At 36.3% G+C, this 17,033-nt stretch overlaps 2 pseudogenes; both read left to right on the top strand.

The window, feature by feature from the left end:
- Window positions 1-5,263: 5,263 nt before the first annotated feature.
- LOC122914393 lies at window positions 5,264-6,218 on the top strand (annotated as a pseudogene).
- Window positions 6,219-12,727: 6,509 nt separating this feature from the next.
- Window positions 12,728-13,620, top strand: LOC122913623 (annotated as a pseudogene).
- The last annotated feature ends 3,413 nt before the right edge of the window (window positions 13,621-17,033 follow it).

Here is a 17,033-nt window from a genome sequence, read left to right as displayed (position 1 = left end):
CACGATAGCCCAAATGTGCAACCCATTTGTTGCAAAATGTGGAATGCATACAATGGAATATTATTCAGCATGAAAAAGGAAGGAATTTCTGACCCATGCTACAACAGATATACTTTGATCACATATTAAATGAAATAAATGTATTTTTAATAAATTTTATATGTTGTAAGAGCATTAGATATACACAGAAATTGTGGAAATGGTATATAGTTCCCATATGCTTTGCACTCAGTTTTCCCTGTTACTATCTTACAAGGTATAGTTTATTTGTCGGAACTAATTCACCTGATGTGAACACATTATTTTTAATTGACATCCATACTTTATTCATATTACTTTGTTTTTAACTAAAGCCATTTTTCTTCTCCAGAATCTCATCCAGCATACCACATTACATTCAGTTGTCATGTCTTTTTCAGTATCTCTAGACACTGACAGTTTCTCTGAATATCCTTCTATTTATTTCAGTAATGTTGACCATAGAGCATTATATTAGTTTTGCTTGTGTAATACAGTGATTCCACAATTCTATAGCTTATTCAGTGCCCATCATAATAATTCTGCTCAACTTTCCTTGTTTTTGATAACCTTGAATGTTTTGGGGAGAACTAGTCAGATATTTTATATAAAAACCATTTGGGGTTTGTCTGATATTTCACTCAAGATTGGACTGAGGTTATGGATTATTGGGGAAAGTCATAGAGGCAAAGTGCAATTTGCATCACATCATGCCAGTGAGTACATAATTTTGTTGTGACTCATCACCATTGATGTTAATCTTGATCACCTGGTTGAGGTAGAATTTGCCACATTACTCCTCTGTAATTACTCCCCTCGATGTGGGGAGTAATTACATGATGTGGAATTTTGGAAGGAATTCATTTGTGTGCAGCCCACAAATAAGAGATTGAGTGTTATCTAATAACCCTTTGAGAGCAGAATACCTACAAAATAATTAGGAATTCCTTTTTATAGGAGATTTTCTTCCCTATTATCCCCTATTTATTAGTTTTTTAATTTAAATGTTCAAATTGTTATTTGCAGATTTCTTAAATTATGAATTATTTATCAATTTGTGCCATTTACTTTGTTGCTCAACTTTTTTTTTTCTCAGTTTTGGCACTGTGGGCTCTTCCCATTGACTCCTGTGTCACTTTGGCAGATTCTCACCACAGTGTGAGGTACCTCTGTGTGTGTGTGTGTGTGTGTGTGTGTGTGTGCATGTGTGTGCATGTGTGGTTGGGTGTGTCTGTTACCACTTTCCTTTCTTACAAGTTCATCTTGTACATTCCCCACCTGAGACCTAGAATCAGCCATTTGATTAAGAAATCCTAATTAATTTTCTTAGATAAAAATATCAGGAACCCAGTCCTGCCACTAGATCTCTAGATAATCACTGTTTTATTATTCTGTCAAAAGTCATCTTTTATGACCCATATAAACACATTATTTACAAGAAGAGGTCAACTTTCCCCCCAAATCCATTAACACATAGTGAAGATTAAGTTTTTATCACATCTGGCTCATGCATCTTAATTAAAAAAGAAGGAACACTTAAGGGAATGACCTCCCAAGACTTTTGTATTTTGCATCATTCATGTTTAAATACTGCTGTAGGAAAGGCAAAAAGAAGCATTTCCCTGTCCAAATTACGAGTGAGAGTGGATATCAGAAAGTGTGGGATGAATCCTGGAGCAACTTTGCCTTGTGGCATGCAGGTGAGAACCCGAGTCTCAGTGACATCAAAAGAGATCAGACAGAATTTTATTTTATGTATGAATGTATGTATGTATTAGCAATTTTTTTTATTAATTTGACAGAGATCACAAGTAGGCAGAGAGGTAGGCAGAGAGAGAGAGGAAGAAGCAGGCTCCCTGCTGAGCAAAGAACCTGATGTGGGGCTTGATCCCAGGAACCTGGGATCATGACCAGAGGTGAAGGGAGAGGCTTTAACCCACTGAACCACCCAGACGCCCCATCAGACAGAATTTTAGAAAGATATTTTTTATTCTTATTGGAGTAAAGAGAGACTGAATTACATTGAGGAGAAAAGAGAATGAATGAACATCCTACCCTCTGCATAAACTCTTAAAAAACCTGGTGAAATTTATGTTGGGGGTTAACTTAATTGTATTTAATACTCAGAGAAAATTCATCTGATAAATGCCACAATGAGCACCTAACACATAAAAGGCATTTGTGGAAGGATAGAAAGTTTAGGGAATTTTCTACAAGTGCTTGACAGTCTAAACTGAGAAGACAGAATAAAATAAATGCATAGTAACTCCTGGTGAAGAGAGAGGCAAATAAAAATTGTATCTAGTCCAGTGTTCCAGGATGCTCCCTGGAGATGATGATTTTACTTGGGATGTAGTAGACTTCCGTTTTCAGTGGTAACAGCATATTGAAGGACTGAATACTATTGGATTGTATCAAGAAGAGATTCTCTTAATTCTTTCATTTAATTTATGAATACTTACTATTAAATGTGTACATTTTTTCTAGTTGTTTGCATTCAGCAGTGAGCAGTAAATATTACATTCTTCATGTTGCTTCTTCAGAATGTATGCCACTCTAGTATACAAATTTGAACTATACAAATCTTTCAGTCTATATTTTTGTGAGATAGATGGATGATAGCTAGTAGATGATTGATTGATCGATAGGTAGATAGTAGATTGATAGGTAGATGTATGGATGAATTGATAGGTAGACATCTCATTATAATATTTAATTGTTAAAACAATCACACAAACAAGTCTCACTACTGTTTGCTGAAGAGTTGGACAACCAGCATATTTGGCAAACTCCTGAGGGTGTAGGGGAACCTGTAGTAAATGGCAGTGTGGTTGGGATATGATGTGGGAAAGAGCCTTGAGTCCAGAACTGTCTCTACAGTGACTCATCCTCACACAGACATTTAAATCTTACTCTAGCCCTGGGAACTTTGCTGTTTCTGTGGTCTATGTCAGAACACAGCTGTTACCATCCAGTAATATGCCAATGTGATTACCCATCTACTAAAAGAAGGTCTTTAAAAAGCTTTATTTTGTTGCAGCATCACTATGACAGATTTTCAACTACCAATGGGAATATTTTAAAAGGTAAGTCATCCTCCTAACTTTGATTCCAAGAAAACTATTTCCCCACCCTGAGGCCATACATATGCTATCTGGATACTCTTGTAAATACAATAATTGATATGAGTTCATGTGTGTGTGAAAACATTACCATCTTCAACAGATAGTCCTGAACTCTGCCACTTTACAACATATTTTAGAAACCATTGTGTGTGTATGTGTGTGTGTATATATATATATATATATATATATATATATATGTATATATATATATATATATATAATATATATATATATATATACAATCTCCACTTTCCTTGGTTTGATGATTACATACAATATCATCCCTGAATCATTTAGCTTCCTTCTGGAGGGCATTGAAGTTGTTTCTTAACTTTGGTCAACATGGAAAGGATTGCTGTGAAGATCTTCCTGCCTATGAATGAGATTTTTGCAGCAAATGCAAACACTAGACATATGTCTATGTTACACTGAAATATCATCAATGCTAAAAATTACCCCCGCAGAGATGGTATCCCTTTAAGCTCCTGCCAAGAATGTGTGGAATCAATTGTGTCCAACATCATTTTCAGAACTGTTTGTTAAGAGACATTTATCAAAACTGTCATTTTGTTAATCTGATAAGAGAGATGATATATAATTGCAATTTGAATTGAATGTATTTTTCTATGAAAGAAATTGATAAACGTTTCACATTATGTTTAATAAGAAGAGTTCCTTTGAGATCAGTTCTTTTGCCCATTTTCATTTTCACTGTTTTTTATTATTATTATTATTATTATTATTATTATTTTGTTGATTTATTTAGAGGGAGAGGGGGAAAAAAAAAGCAGAGGAAGGGACAGAGGGAGAGGGAGAGATAGAATCTTAAACAGGCTCCATGCTCAGCACAAATCCTAGCACGGGGCTGGATTCCAGAACACTTAGATCATGACCTGAGTGGAAATCCAGAGTTGAATGTTTAACCAGCTGAGCTACCAGGCACAATATGGATTGTGTTTTCAAAAACTGATCTCTGAGATCCATTTATATTTGAGAAAATTATGTTTTTGTCTGTAATACATGTTGTAAATATACTTAAATGCCTTGGCACTTACACATTTAATTGTGCTTTATATGGAAAATATATGTGATGAAGAGAGAAAAGGATTTTTTCAGTTTGCTATAGATAAATGAATATTATTTCCCTTCCTGCTTCTATCTTTTACTGAAGTCAGGGCATGGGACTTACAAGAACATATGTTCCAAGAATCATATAAAAAATTTTAGCTATGACCTACAGTTTCTTTAGCTCATTGTCTAAATCCCTGGTGCTTAAAATAATATGAAATTTGAAACAATATTTTGATTTATGCCAAACATTCCCTATCTATCCTTTATTTTAGTCTCAGTCTCTCCTTGTGTCTAAAGAAAATATGCAGAAAGACCCATCAAAATACTGGACAATGTGAAGAATTCCACTTTGGACAACATAGTATAATTTAAAAAGTGCAAAACTGTATGATAGAAGCTGAATGTACAACTGTAAACAATTATACATTGTTGAGAGTTTAAGCAAAAGGAAATAAATTTAGTCAAGGTAACGGATTTAAACTTAATGATGGATTGGACAAATTGACCAAATGTTCACAGCTAAAATATTGCTTCACTCTTGTCTTCTCTCTCTCTCTCTCATAGATTTCATTCAAAAAAAAAAAAAAACCTGTTAAAAGTTTCTACATTGTTTGATTGCTCAGAATATTATTAGAAGATACTTTATAAATGAACTATCAAGGTCAAAAAGTATGAAAGCACATTATATATATATCATGCAATAGTTTCCATTTTTCAACATTCTACCCCAATGGGTCCTTGATGTAAAATAAGGAAAGACACTCAGCTCAAATTCACTAAATTAATGTTTACTATGCCTAAAGAATAAGGTATTCTTTTATTATTGATATATTTCATTGTTTCCATAAGCAATCAGGTAAAGAGTTTGTGAATAAATATTATGATTTCCACTTTATTCAGATGAAAACAACATGGAAGGTAAGGGATAACCCAATGGTAAGTGGCACTTCCATGATCAAGCATATGGATTTGACCTCCAAATGCAGTACTAATTTCATGTGTGGTTTTTTTTGTTTTTTTTTGCAGATTAATTATTTCTAACCTGCACTTTCTCCAACTGACCTGAAATAATGCAAAAAATTAGCAATGTAACTGAGTTCATACTGCTAGGATTGACCCAAGATCCTATGAAAAGGAAGATAGTATTTGTAATCTTCTTCATTTTTTATGTGGGAACCATGGTAGGGAATTTGCTGATTATTGTGACCATCAAGTCCAGCCGGACACTTGGGAGCCCCATGTACTTTTTCCTATTTTATTTGTCTCTTGTTGATGCCTGCTTTTCAACTTCCATAGCCCCCAGACTAATTGTGGATTCACTCTCTGCACAAAGAACCATAACTTACAACGAGTGCATGACTCAAGTCTTTGCACTACATTTCTTTGGCACAATGGAGGTCTTTGTTCTCATCCTCATGGCTATTGATCGCTATGTGGCCATTTGTAAGCCCTTACATTACTCAACCATCATGAGTCAGCAGTTCTGTACCATCCTGATTATTATTGCATGGTTAGGGGCTTTTTTTCACTCCATCGCTGAGATAATGCTGGCCTTGAAATTGCCTTTCTGTGGACCCAATTTGATTGATCATTACTGCTGTGATTTGCAGCCCTTGCTGAAACTTGCATGCATGGACACCTATCTGATCAATCTAGAATGGGTGTCTAACAGCGGGACTGTTTGCACAGGCAGTTTTATGATCCTGATGATTTCATACATTATCATCTTGCATTCACTGAGAAACCACAGTGCAGAAGGGAGGAAAAAAGCTCTCTCCACTTGCATTTCTCACATCATTGTAGTAATCTTATTCTTTGGTCCATGTACATTCATATATGCACGCCCCCCAACCACTTTCCCTATGGACAAGATGGTGACTGTATTTTATACTATTGGGACCCCCTTTTCTCAACCCATTCATCTACACACTGAGGAATGCAGAAGTGAAAAATGCCATGAGAAAGCTATGGCATATCACAACTACCTCAGAAAGCAAGAGATGAATTGAGGGGTCTTTTGATTCCATAATCTGTATAGATATTAAGTATAATGGTGTGTATCCTTATTTAACCAATTCAATCTCTTACAATGCACCTGATTTCCTTACTTTATTTCTGTACTTCTGCCCTCAAACTAGTAGCTTCCCTCGTGTCATCAACCTGGTTCTTACTTTTCCTGAGAGCTCAATTCTGACATTGCTGATTATGAAATACTCCTCACATTTCAGTCTACACTCTGGTTTGATAAGGAGAATGATATTTATACAATCATAACTGGTCCAACAGTGGGCATCCATAAGTGAAGAATTGCCTGTAATCTATGTTCTGTAATTCTCTCTGAGTAAATTTCAAGTAAGGTAACTTGCTTTCATTTGAACTCATTTAAAGCAAAGGAACTAACATTCTGTTTTTAGAGATTATTTTCATTATGTCATTAGTTTATCTTAATAAGTTCCACATGAGTGAGCCAAAGGCCAAAAAGATAAAAAAAAAAAATCACAAAACTATATGTCATCTCTTTCATAAACAGTTTCTCTGTACTCCAATGTTTTTAGCAGCAATGGCCATGGTTGCCAAATTGGGGAAAGAACAAAGATTCCCTTCAACAGACGAATGGATAAGAAAGATGTAGTCCATATACACTATGGAGTATTATGCCTCCATCAGAAAGGATGAATACCCAACTTTTGTAGCAACATGGACAGGACTGGAGGAGATTATGCTGAGTGAAATAAGTCAAGCAGAGAGAGTTAATTATCATATGGTATCACTTATTTGTGGAGCATAACAAATAGCATGGTGGACATGGGGAGTTAGGAGAAGGGATTTGGGGGAAATTGGAAGGGAAGGTGAACCATAAGAGACTATGGACTCTGAAAACAATCTGAGGGGTTTTAAGTGGTGGGGGAGTGGGAGGTTGGGGGAACCAGGTGGTGGGTTTTAGAGGGCACGGATTGCATGGAGCACTGGGTGTGGTACAAAAAAAAATGAATACTGTTATGCTGAAAATAAATAAGAATAAATTAAAAAATAAAGATGTAAATATGAAAAATTAAAAAGCAATAAAATATTAGAAAAAAATAAACGGGTTTTCTGATTGTTTTCTTTGACTATCAGGAAAATCAAAGCATTATGGATGGGAATTTTTAAATGTACAATTACAAAAGCCTGGAAATGTTCAGTTAATTTATATGATTGGAATATAGGAACTACAACAAGAGAATAGTGCAACTCTAAGGTAGAAGGAAGTAAAAATATTGTAAAGACTAAATATGAATTTAAAATACAACAGAGATAAAACATATTTTCTGAGATTGTAGTACAAAAAAGTAGAACCCAATTTGAAGGGAGGAAAAAAATCACATTATTTCATTTACTGCTTTGTTTTATCAGTGGAATAAAAGAAAGTACCAGAGGCATTCAAAAATATACACTTGAAGGTCTTTACTTAATGGATTTAGAGTGAACCTGCTTTTGCAGCAGGAAGCCACTTTGTTTCTCTTCTTGTGCTTTCCTGCTAAAGGGATAGTATGGATTGACAAATTAGAATTTCCAAGAGAATGTTGGTGCTCATAGTGAACAGAACAGATTAGCACACATGAATTGAATATGTGCATTCCAAGGCTTATAGAATGAATTTTTAAATTCATTAATTTCAGAGAGTACAAAAATGTTAATTTAAAGTTATCCATGCCCCCTGATGTTTATATCAGCATTATCTACAATAGCAGAACTGTGGACACAGCCCAAGTTGCCATTTTCATTGAATGATGAATGGATAAAGATGTGATTATATATATAAATATATATATATATAGTCCCATTATATATATGTAATGGTATATTATTCAACCATCAAAAAGAATGAGATCTTGCACTTTGTAATGACAAGGTCTGAACTAGAGAATATGAGGCTAAGCAAAACAAGTCAGTCAGTGAAAGACAAATACCATATGATTTTACTCATGTGGAATTTAAAAAAAAAATGAGTACAGGGAAAAAGAGAGGGAGGGGGGCAAATCAAGAAATGGGTTCTTAACTATAGAAAACAGATGGTTACTAGAGGGAGGGGGCTAGAAAGATGGGTTAAATAGGTGATGGGCATTAAGGAATACACATGTTGTCATGAACACTTGATGTGGTCTATAAGTGTTGAATCTATAGACTATACGCCTGGAACTCATATTACACTATATGTTAACTAACTGTAATCTAAATAAAAACTTGAAAATAAATAACAAATAGAGTTCATTACTTGCAGTGTATCCAAGTGTTCCACATCCTTAGTAACTGTGAAAAGATACAATTTTACTTTTAATGCTCTTACCCATTAATTACATGGAAAACTTTTAATGCCAATAGTTTCCTCCTGTCAAAGACTATTTAAAAAAAATCATTAAAATATCATGCTTTCAATGTTCTCACTACTTTTTGCTTTTTGGGTTATTATGAAGCTAGTGACTGCTCTAGTGTCCCAAAATTGGCATACTGACATAAAATGTTGTATATATATTTTAGTTGCACAAATAGATTCTCTAACACACATATAATATGAAAAGATCACCACAATCTAACTAATTAGTACATCTATCTTCTCTATATAGTTACCATTGCATGTGTGTGTGTATGTATATGTGTAAGATTTAATTTACATCTATCCTCTTTTTAATTTCAAGTATACATTATGGTATGGTTAACTATAGTGACCATGCTGTCGTGGCCAGCGTGACAAATCGATCTGGAATGTGAGGGTAAGAGGATGGTGAAAAGAAATTAAGAGACAAAGAGATGGGGACAGGAGGAGCACCGAGAAGGATGTCCAATAGTGCCAGTTTTATTCAAGGCAGCAGCAAGGCATTCTATAGCTAACAGAAACAATCATAAGAAAGTATCCATTTTTAGCTGATTACTAAAGAGTTTGCAACATGCACAGAAAATCCTTCACATTTTCCCATTATCTATTTCCCAAGCACCAATAGCAGACCCTCCAGCGCCAGATGTACTGACGTCAAGGCTACTCAAGACATAGTTTATGTAAGCACAGTACAATCTTACAATGGTGTAGTCTATGGCCTGTGCAAGGACAGCAAGAACCAGCCAAGAATTTATGACCCCGACCAAATCGTTTCTATCTGACTAGCAAATGTGTGGGAAGTCACGTAGGCGAGCACACAACACACAGCACAGACCCTTTCTCCGTGCTACTTGACCTTATTGACCTAAGCCTTTTGTTGGCTATTCAGCCTTTAAAGGAGGCACAAGTCAGGGCCTGGTTTGGTCCTCGTCTCAAGCCTTACGGTGGCCTCTCACACCATGCTATATATTAGATCTCTATAATTTATTAATTCTACATAACTGAAACCTTGCACCCTTGGGACAATGTCGCTCCATTTCTCCCAGTCCCTGGCCTCTGGTAACCACCATTCTACTCTCTGCTTCTGTGAATTAAACTATATCATTTACACATACAAATTAGATCATGTGATATTTCTATTTCTGTGACTTTCTTGTTTCACTAATTTCAAGTCCTCCAGCTTCATCCAGCTCCAATTTGTTATTGCAAATGACAGAGTTTTCCTCTTTTTAATGTCTGAATAATAAAGATCTCACATTTTCTCTGTTGATCGGACAGTCAGGAGTGAGGTTTTGGTCATACTGTGAATAATGACGTCATGAACCTAGGAATGTAGGGAGCCCTTCACAATTATGATTTCAGATCCTTTGGGTATATATCTTACAGCAGGATTGATGGCTGGTAGTTCTACTGTCAATTTTTTGAGGAACATCTATACTCTTCTCCATAATGACTATATCAATTTATATGCCCATCAGTAGTATACATGGGATCCCTTTACTCCACATCCTCACCAGCATTTTTATCTCTTGTCTTTTTGATAGTAGTCATTCCAACAGATGCAGAGTGGTATCACATTATGATTTTGATTTGCATTTTCCTGATGATGAGTGTTGTTGAGCACCCTTTGTTGTACCTGCTGGACATTTGTGTGTTGTTGGAAAAATTACTATTTTGTCCCCTTGCCTGTGTTTTCACAGAAGAGATGAAGGAAATCTCCAAAGTTTCTGCTCAATTTTCCTGTGAACCTGAAACTGCTTTAAAAATAGAGTCAATTATTAAAAAAATATGTTAAGAAGAAGAGAAAATATAATATTAGAAAAAGTCATCTACTCAATTAGCTCAGAAGAATATATAAAAGAATTAAAATAAGTTAAAGAGAAACAAAAAAAGTAAACTACAGTAAGATGAACTATTCCCCATACATTTAACAATTGTATGTTTAACAATTTAACATTTAACAATTGCATTAAATTCAAATACACTGCACTTGCAAGGCAGAATCTGACAAAATAGATAGAATAATCTTCAGCAAAGAAAAGTAGTAGACCAATGATATACATGTCAATATGTTAAATTCCAGAAAAAAGATACCATGCACTATGAGTAAATGTTGTGATTAAATTTACATGAAGTTAAAGAATAGACAACACTAAAACACAGTGAGAGGGGCACCTGGGTGACTCAGTGGCTTAAGCCTCTGCCTTGGCTCAGGTCATGATCTCAGAGACCTGGGATCCAGTCCCACAAAGGGCGCTCTGCTCACCAGGGAGCCTGTCTCCTCCTCTCTGACTGCTTCTCTGCCTATTTGTGATCTCTGTCTGTCAAATAAATAAATAAAATCTTAAAACAAAACAAAACAAAAAAAAACAGTGAGAGAAATCAGGGTAATAGTTGCATTGGAGGCAATTAAATGAAAAAGGAGTATGACAGAAATTTCTGGGTGAAGAAATGTTGAATCTGTTAATTATGTATATTTAATACATAAATACTATATACATTTATGTCTATAAATATACATATTTATATATGTGTGTGACTATATACATTTATCCAAACACCTGGGTGGCTCAGTCATTTAAGGCTCTGCCTTCAGCCCACGTCATGATCCCAGGGTCCTGGGATAGAGTTCCACATTGGGCCCTCTGCTCAGTGGGAGCTTGCTTCTCCCTCTGTCTGCCACTCTTTCTGCTTGTGCTTTTTCTGTGAAAAATAAATAAATTATTAAAAATACATTTATCAAAACTAATCAAACCATAGGCTTAGAAAGTCTGTATTTCATTGTATCTAAAATTTATCTCAGAAAAAGAATTGTATTACCATTCTCACTTTATAGATGTGGAAGCAAGGGTATATTATGCCAAGAAATGTGCCCAGGATTAAAAAAAAAAAAAAAAAGTTGCAAGTTCAAAAGCAAGATTCCAATCTTGTCTTTCTGACTTTTCAAACCAATACAGTACACTTAATCACTGTGGTAGTCATTTTCAATCTGGGAACTCAAGCATGAAACGATATTGAGAAGGGAAGAAACGGAGCCACATCAGAGGCCAAGGTAAAAGTACTCTCCAATGAAAGCAACACATGAACACTTTTCTGAAATAGCATTAGAGACATTATAAGTATGATGATCTTGTCAAAAGATTACTAGTTCAACACTGTGTATTATAACATAACAATGTAGGGAAAGGACTAAAAATTTCCAGGAAAAAGGTCACTAGTATAATTTGATCTAATCTTGGCTCTACCCTTTATTAACTGCTTCATCTTGGGGAGGATCCTTATATTCTTCTCTGTGTACATATCTCCTACACTGTGAAAGAATTATAAATTCATAGTGATAATTATCTTACAGACCTGTAGTGAGGATTAAACAGCCACACTTCTGCAAACCCATAGCACAGGAGGTGTCCAGTAAATTTTAGTTTATGTTATTATTACTATTACCATCAGTCTCTGTAATTGTTTCTTCATTCTTGAAGAATGAAATAATACTAACTACACACATTACTGCCATGCCATGCACATAGCAATCAATCATTAAAAACACATTTATTAACTATTGTAATGTTATTGGATTTAACAATATGTATTATCAATTCATTTGTAGTAGCTCCTGGAGACTTCTGTCACATTCTCATAAGAAACACCCTGTTACACTTTTTGGCAACTGTTATAAATAGTGTGATACTGGGCTTTCTGTCACTGGCTTGCATCTGCTTGAACCTCAGCTGACTTCATCAAGGCACACAAAGTTCTTACCAGACTTACATGCAAGAGTCTCTCTTCCTCCAACTCCTGTTTATCCTTCCACTCACACTCTCAGTTACCTTCCATGTGTCCTCATTCCCTTAGGATAAGGGAAAATTTCCTAGTTCTATATTCATAACTTTGGAATCCATTTCTGACCATGATTTTCAGAATTAAGAGCAAGTGGGACTACATCAAGATAGGCTCTTCGTCATCTCAGTCAATGATGTGCGCACTGACGCTCTTCAAGAACTCAAAACCACGTTCTATCTCAAAAACCTCATGAGAATCCACAACTCAGTAAAATTTATGCATTTATTATTTATAAGATGAAGAAGGTTAATAAAGTTAAGATTACATTAATCAAGGGGATTTCTTTTCCAGGTAATGCAATTAATCACAATATGAAATGATGGAGAAAAGGAACAACCTGACAGGGTTTGTTCTACTGGGGCTCACAGAAAATCCAAAAATGCAGAAAATCATGTTTGTTGTGGTTCAGGTTATCTATATTATCTCTGCGGTAGGTAATGTGTTCACTGTGGTCTCTATCACTGCCAGCCCATTTTCAGGTTTCAGATCACTAAAGTGATCTTAGATTCACTCTTTGAAAAGAAGACCATCCCATTTAATGCCTATATTACCCAAATATTTGGAGAACTTTTTTTAGAGGTGCCAACGATATCCTGCTTACTATGATGGTGTATGACTGCTATGTGCCTATCTGCAAGCCATTGCACTACATGAACATCATGAATTGATGAGTTTGTGGCCTGCTAACAAGAATGGTGTGGGTGGGAGTCTTCCTACATGCAACCATACAAGTCCTTTCTATCATCCCATTATCCTTCCATGGCCCTAACATCATAGATCACTTCATGTGTAATCTGAACCCTTTGCTCAATCTTCTCTGCACAGATATCCACACTCTAGAGTTCTTTGTGGCTTCCAAGAGTGGTTTCATCTGTCTGTTAAGCTTTCTCCTATTGACGATCTCCTATGTGGTCATTCTGCACTCCAAAAGGAACCACAACTTGGAGGTGAGGCACAAAGCTCTCTCCACCTGTCTCCCACATGACAGTGGTCATCCTATTATTTGTGCCCTGCATATCTGAGTATGTGAGACCCACAGCTATGTTATCTATTGATAAGATAATGGCATTGTTCTATACGACAATGATGCCCATGTTAAATCCTTTAATCTATACCTTGGTAAATGACCAGATGAAAAATGCCATTAGGAAACTGTGTAGTAAAAAAGTTATTTTAGGTGACACATTAAATGTGCTTCAAGTTCTCCATTGATGCAACTCAAGCAAGGTCAAAAAGACATTTTGAATGATTTCAGCAAAGAATACCTATGAAGAAAAGAATAAAAAATGACTCCTAAAAATCATAGATTTTGCACTGAGAAGAGAAGAAATGGGTGCAAGATAAGGAGAAATAATCTTAACCCAGGATCATTCCTTGCATATTTGGACATTTCTACCAAATTTCATTTTAGTTTACTACCTTCATTCATGTATATGATTTATAAGCTTTCATCCTAATTCAACAATTAAAAATATATGGGAATTGAGCTGTAATCTCTATAACAATCCAAGAGGGAGCCACTGTCATTACTCCCATTTTATAGGTGAGGAAACACAAAGGTGAGTATCAAAATAACTGGACTGAAGAGTCAGTGATCAGAATCTACCTGATTTTTCAGACCATGCTCTTCAATGTTGTGATACAGTGCCAGACAATGATGACAGAAAGATGGTTATAATAGCTTCCATTTATTGAAGTGGGGATTTTAGAATATTATACATTTTATATAATAGTATAATATTTACATATTATATATAGCATACATATACATGTTATATTATTTTATATGAGATATATCATAGTTACACACAGGTATGTATAATTATGTGTTATATTTATATTAATTCATTATCTATAACAAAATTCTATGGACATTTCATTAAAATTCTTCTCATTTTTATCATATTTGATAATAATGCATTCACTATAATATTGGGATATGTAACTACATTAGGAATAGAAAAACAGTGGTCCACTAAACCCTTAAGGGGTAGGTGAAGAATATTATACCATGTTTCCAAATTTCCTTGTAGACTTTGAATCATTTTGTATTATTCACATCACCCATCTTAGATAAGCCATTAGAAAATGTAGTGCTTCAAATTAAGGATTATTTTAATGTCAGACAGGAATTTTTATTTTGCAATATATATTTATCTCATAATGTTCTTGCATGCTAACCAAAAAATAATTTCTATATGTACAATGTCTAGTGAATAATAAATTTTGAATAAAAAATAAAAGTATAAAGGGAGATGAATAAAGTCAATAAAATGTACAGGGAAAAATGACTGAGTTGAAAGAATTTTTTCCTATTTATCTGATTCAGACTCTGAGACTTCAAGCTAGATCCCTTTGAGAAACCACAGTTTGTTGTAATTCCTGCGTAGACTGTGTGATGAGAAACAAATTGAAACGGATTCTCAGTGAAGGAGCAAATAGTTTATTTGGATACTTTCCCTGCTCTCAGCAAGATTTCATCATATGACTGGGAGCTGTATTTTCTCTTTAGCTTAATTTTTGGTAACATTTCATTTTGAGAGTGTATTATTAAAACTATGTGACTCCATCTACACAAAAAACAAAGGCAGTATAAATATATCCCACTTATCCCTTCTATCCCTCACTCATTAATCAACAGAAATTTCTTAAGCCCAAAGAATATATTGGGCACATTGATAGCTGTTGCTCTTACGATGGTAAGTAGAGAGCAACCTTGGTCTTGCCTTCCCAGGCTTCATATCCACTGAAAGACACCCAGAGGGGAGCAGAAAATGACAGTGCATGTGATAAATGGTGAGGTAGTGGCAGCACAGGTGCTATGAAAGCGTGTTTGAGGGACACACAGCCAAGACCTCGGGTTTCAGAAAATGTTCCAAGATGAGAGGACATACAAAATGGAACTTGAAACTAGAAATCAAGTCAGGGGTGTGAATAGGTACACATAAGTTGGAGTAGGAGCATTCTTAGAAGAGAAAATACCTAACAAAGGCCAAGGTGTGGAAATCAGTATTCATGAAACCTCGTGAATGCAGTGTGGCTATGGTTGTGAGTTCATCTACTCAAGCAACATTTTTTTTTTTAATTGAACTATCACCGTGTGCCTGGCAGTGTGCTAGAAAAAGAGCACAAGGTATTGATTAGGTAAGAATCTGGAGAAACAGGAAGAGAGAAGAACTGTCTCATAATCCTGTTGAAATTTGCTGCTAACTACCAGGGGGTAAACATTGGAAGGCCTTTTGATCCAGCAAGTGATAGAGTTTTGTCGGGGACCGCCTCCGGCCGGGAAAGTCCCCGCCATTACAAGATGGCGCTTGGCTCACTGCCAGCAAAATATGCTGCAAGTAAACACCGAACTTTCTGGTGAAGCCCACCTGAAGGAGGACATAGTCATTGGCTGTTTCAAATTTAATCAGTATAATAACAGGACTCTCATTGGCTCTCCCCATTGTTTGGCCCCTTATTGGTCACCCTGACACATATAAGCTAAGAAAGTTGTCGAAATAAAGAGACGAAGCATTAACACCATGCCAGGCTGGTTGTCGTTCTTGCGGGCCGAGGGCGACAAATGGTGCCGAGACCCGGGAATAGTTAACGAGTAAGTAAACCTTGCAAGGAGAAAAACCGCAGGTAAGCGGTGAAGGAACCACAATTAAAGTGGTGGGAATCTTGTACAAGACCGCAATAAGAAGCGGGCGGCCGTAGAGCCGGGATTTTCTTCCGCGGTAAAGCGGGGAGTAAAGGCCGACTGAAGTATATGCGTGTAAAAAGTCAATGTGTTGGTTAGTGTCTTTAACGTCTGCGTCTGTTGTCTTTGTGTTCATAATGGGATCTGAAGTATCTAAAGAGTGTTCTTCTTGTGCCTCAGAGGGGGGTAGTTCTAGTGAAGAGGAAGAAGAAATGTCAGGGGAAAAGTTAGACCGTAAAATGTGCTCCAAGTTTGAACAGTTGAAACTGTCGACTCCAGCAACGCCTAGTGCCCCTCCGCCGTATAATCCTATGGCGTGCCAAGGAGCTTGTAGCCGCTGCACCACATGCGGTAGTGGCAGGGCTTCGAGCTGGAGAGATCATGACCTGACCTCTGCCTTTCCGGTTTTAGAGGACCAAAACAACCAGCGGTATCATCAGCCTCTTGATTTTAAACTAGTTAAGCAATTAAAGGAAGCAGTCATGCAGTATGGCCCTCAGGCAGCCTTTACAGTATCTTTGTTGGAGACCATAGCGGGAATGAACTTAGTCCCTGAAGACTGGGGCAATCTAGCCCGCGCAACCTTGTCAGGAGGGCAATATCTAGTATGGAAAACAGCCTGGCAAGAATACTCACAGGACACTGCCCGCCGTAATGCAGCGGCTGGAAATCCTCAGTGGGACCTAGAAATGTTAATGGGAATGGGACCGTACATGGGAAAGCAGGCCCAAATACAATACAACCCTGCAGTGTATCTGCAAATAGCTGCGGCGGCCACTAAAGCATGGAAAACCATTCAAGGCAGTGGGGATTTACAGGGTCAGCTGTCTAAGGTAATACAAGGACCAAATGAGGCATATGCCGATTTTGTAGCGAGGCTGATGCAAACAGCTGGTCGAATATTTGGGGAGGTAGAGGCAGCCATGCCATTGATAAA

The sequence above is a fragment of the Neovison vison genome, chromosome 7 (genome assembly GCF_020171115.1).
Source record: "Neovison vison isolate M4711 chromosome 7, ASM_NN_V1, whole genome shotgun sequence".
Taxonomy (NCBI): Eukaryota; Metazoa; Chordata; class Mammalia; order Carnivora; family Mustelidae; genus Neogale; species Neogale vison.
The sequence above is the reverse complement of the archived record's forward strand: the minus strand, read 5'-3'. Positions and strand labels throughout refer to the sequence as shown.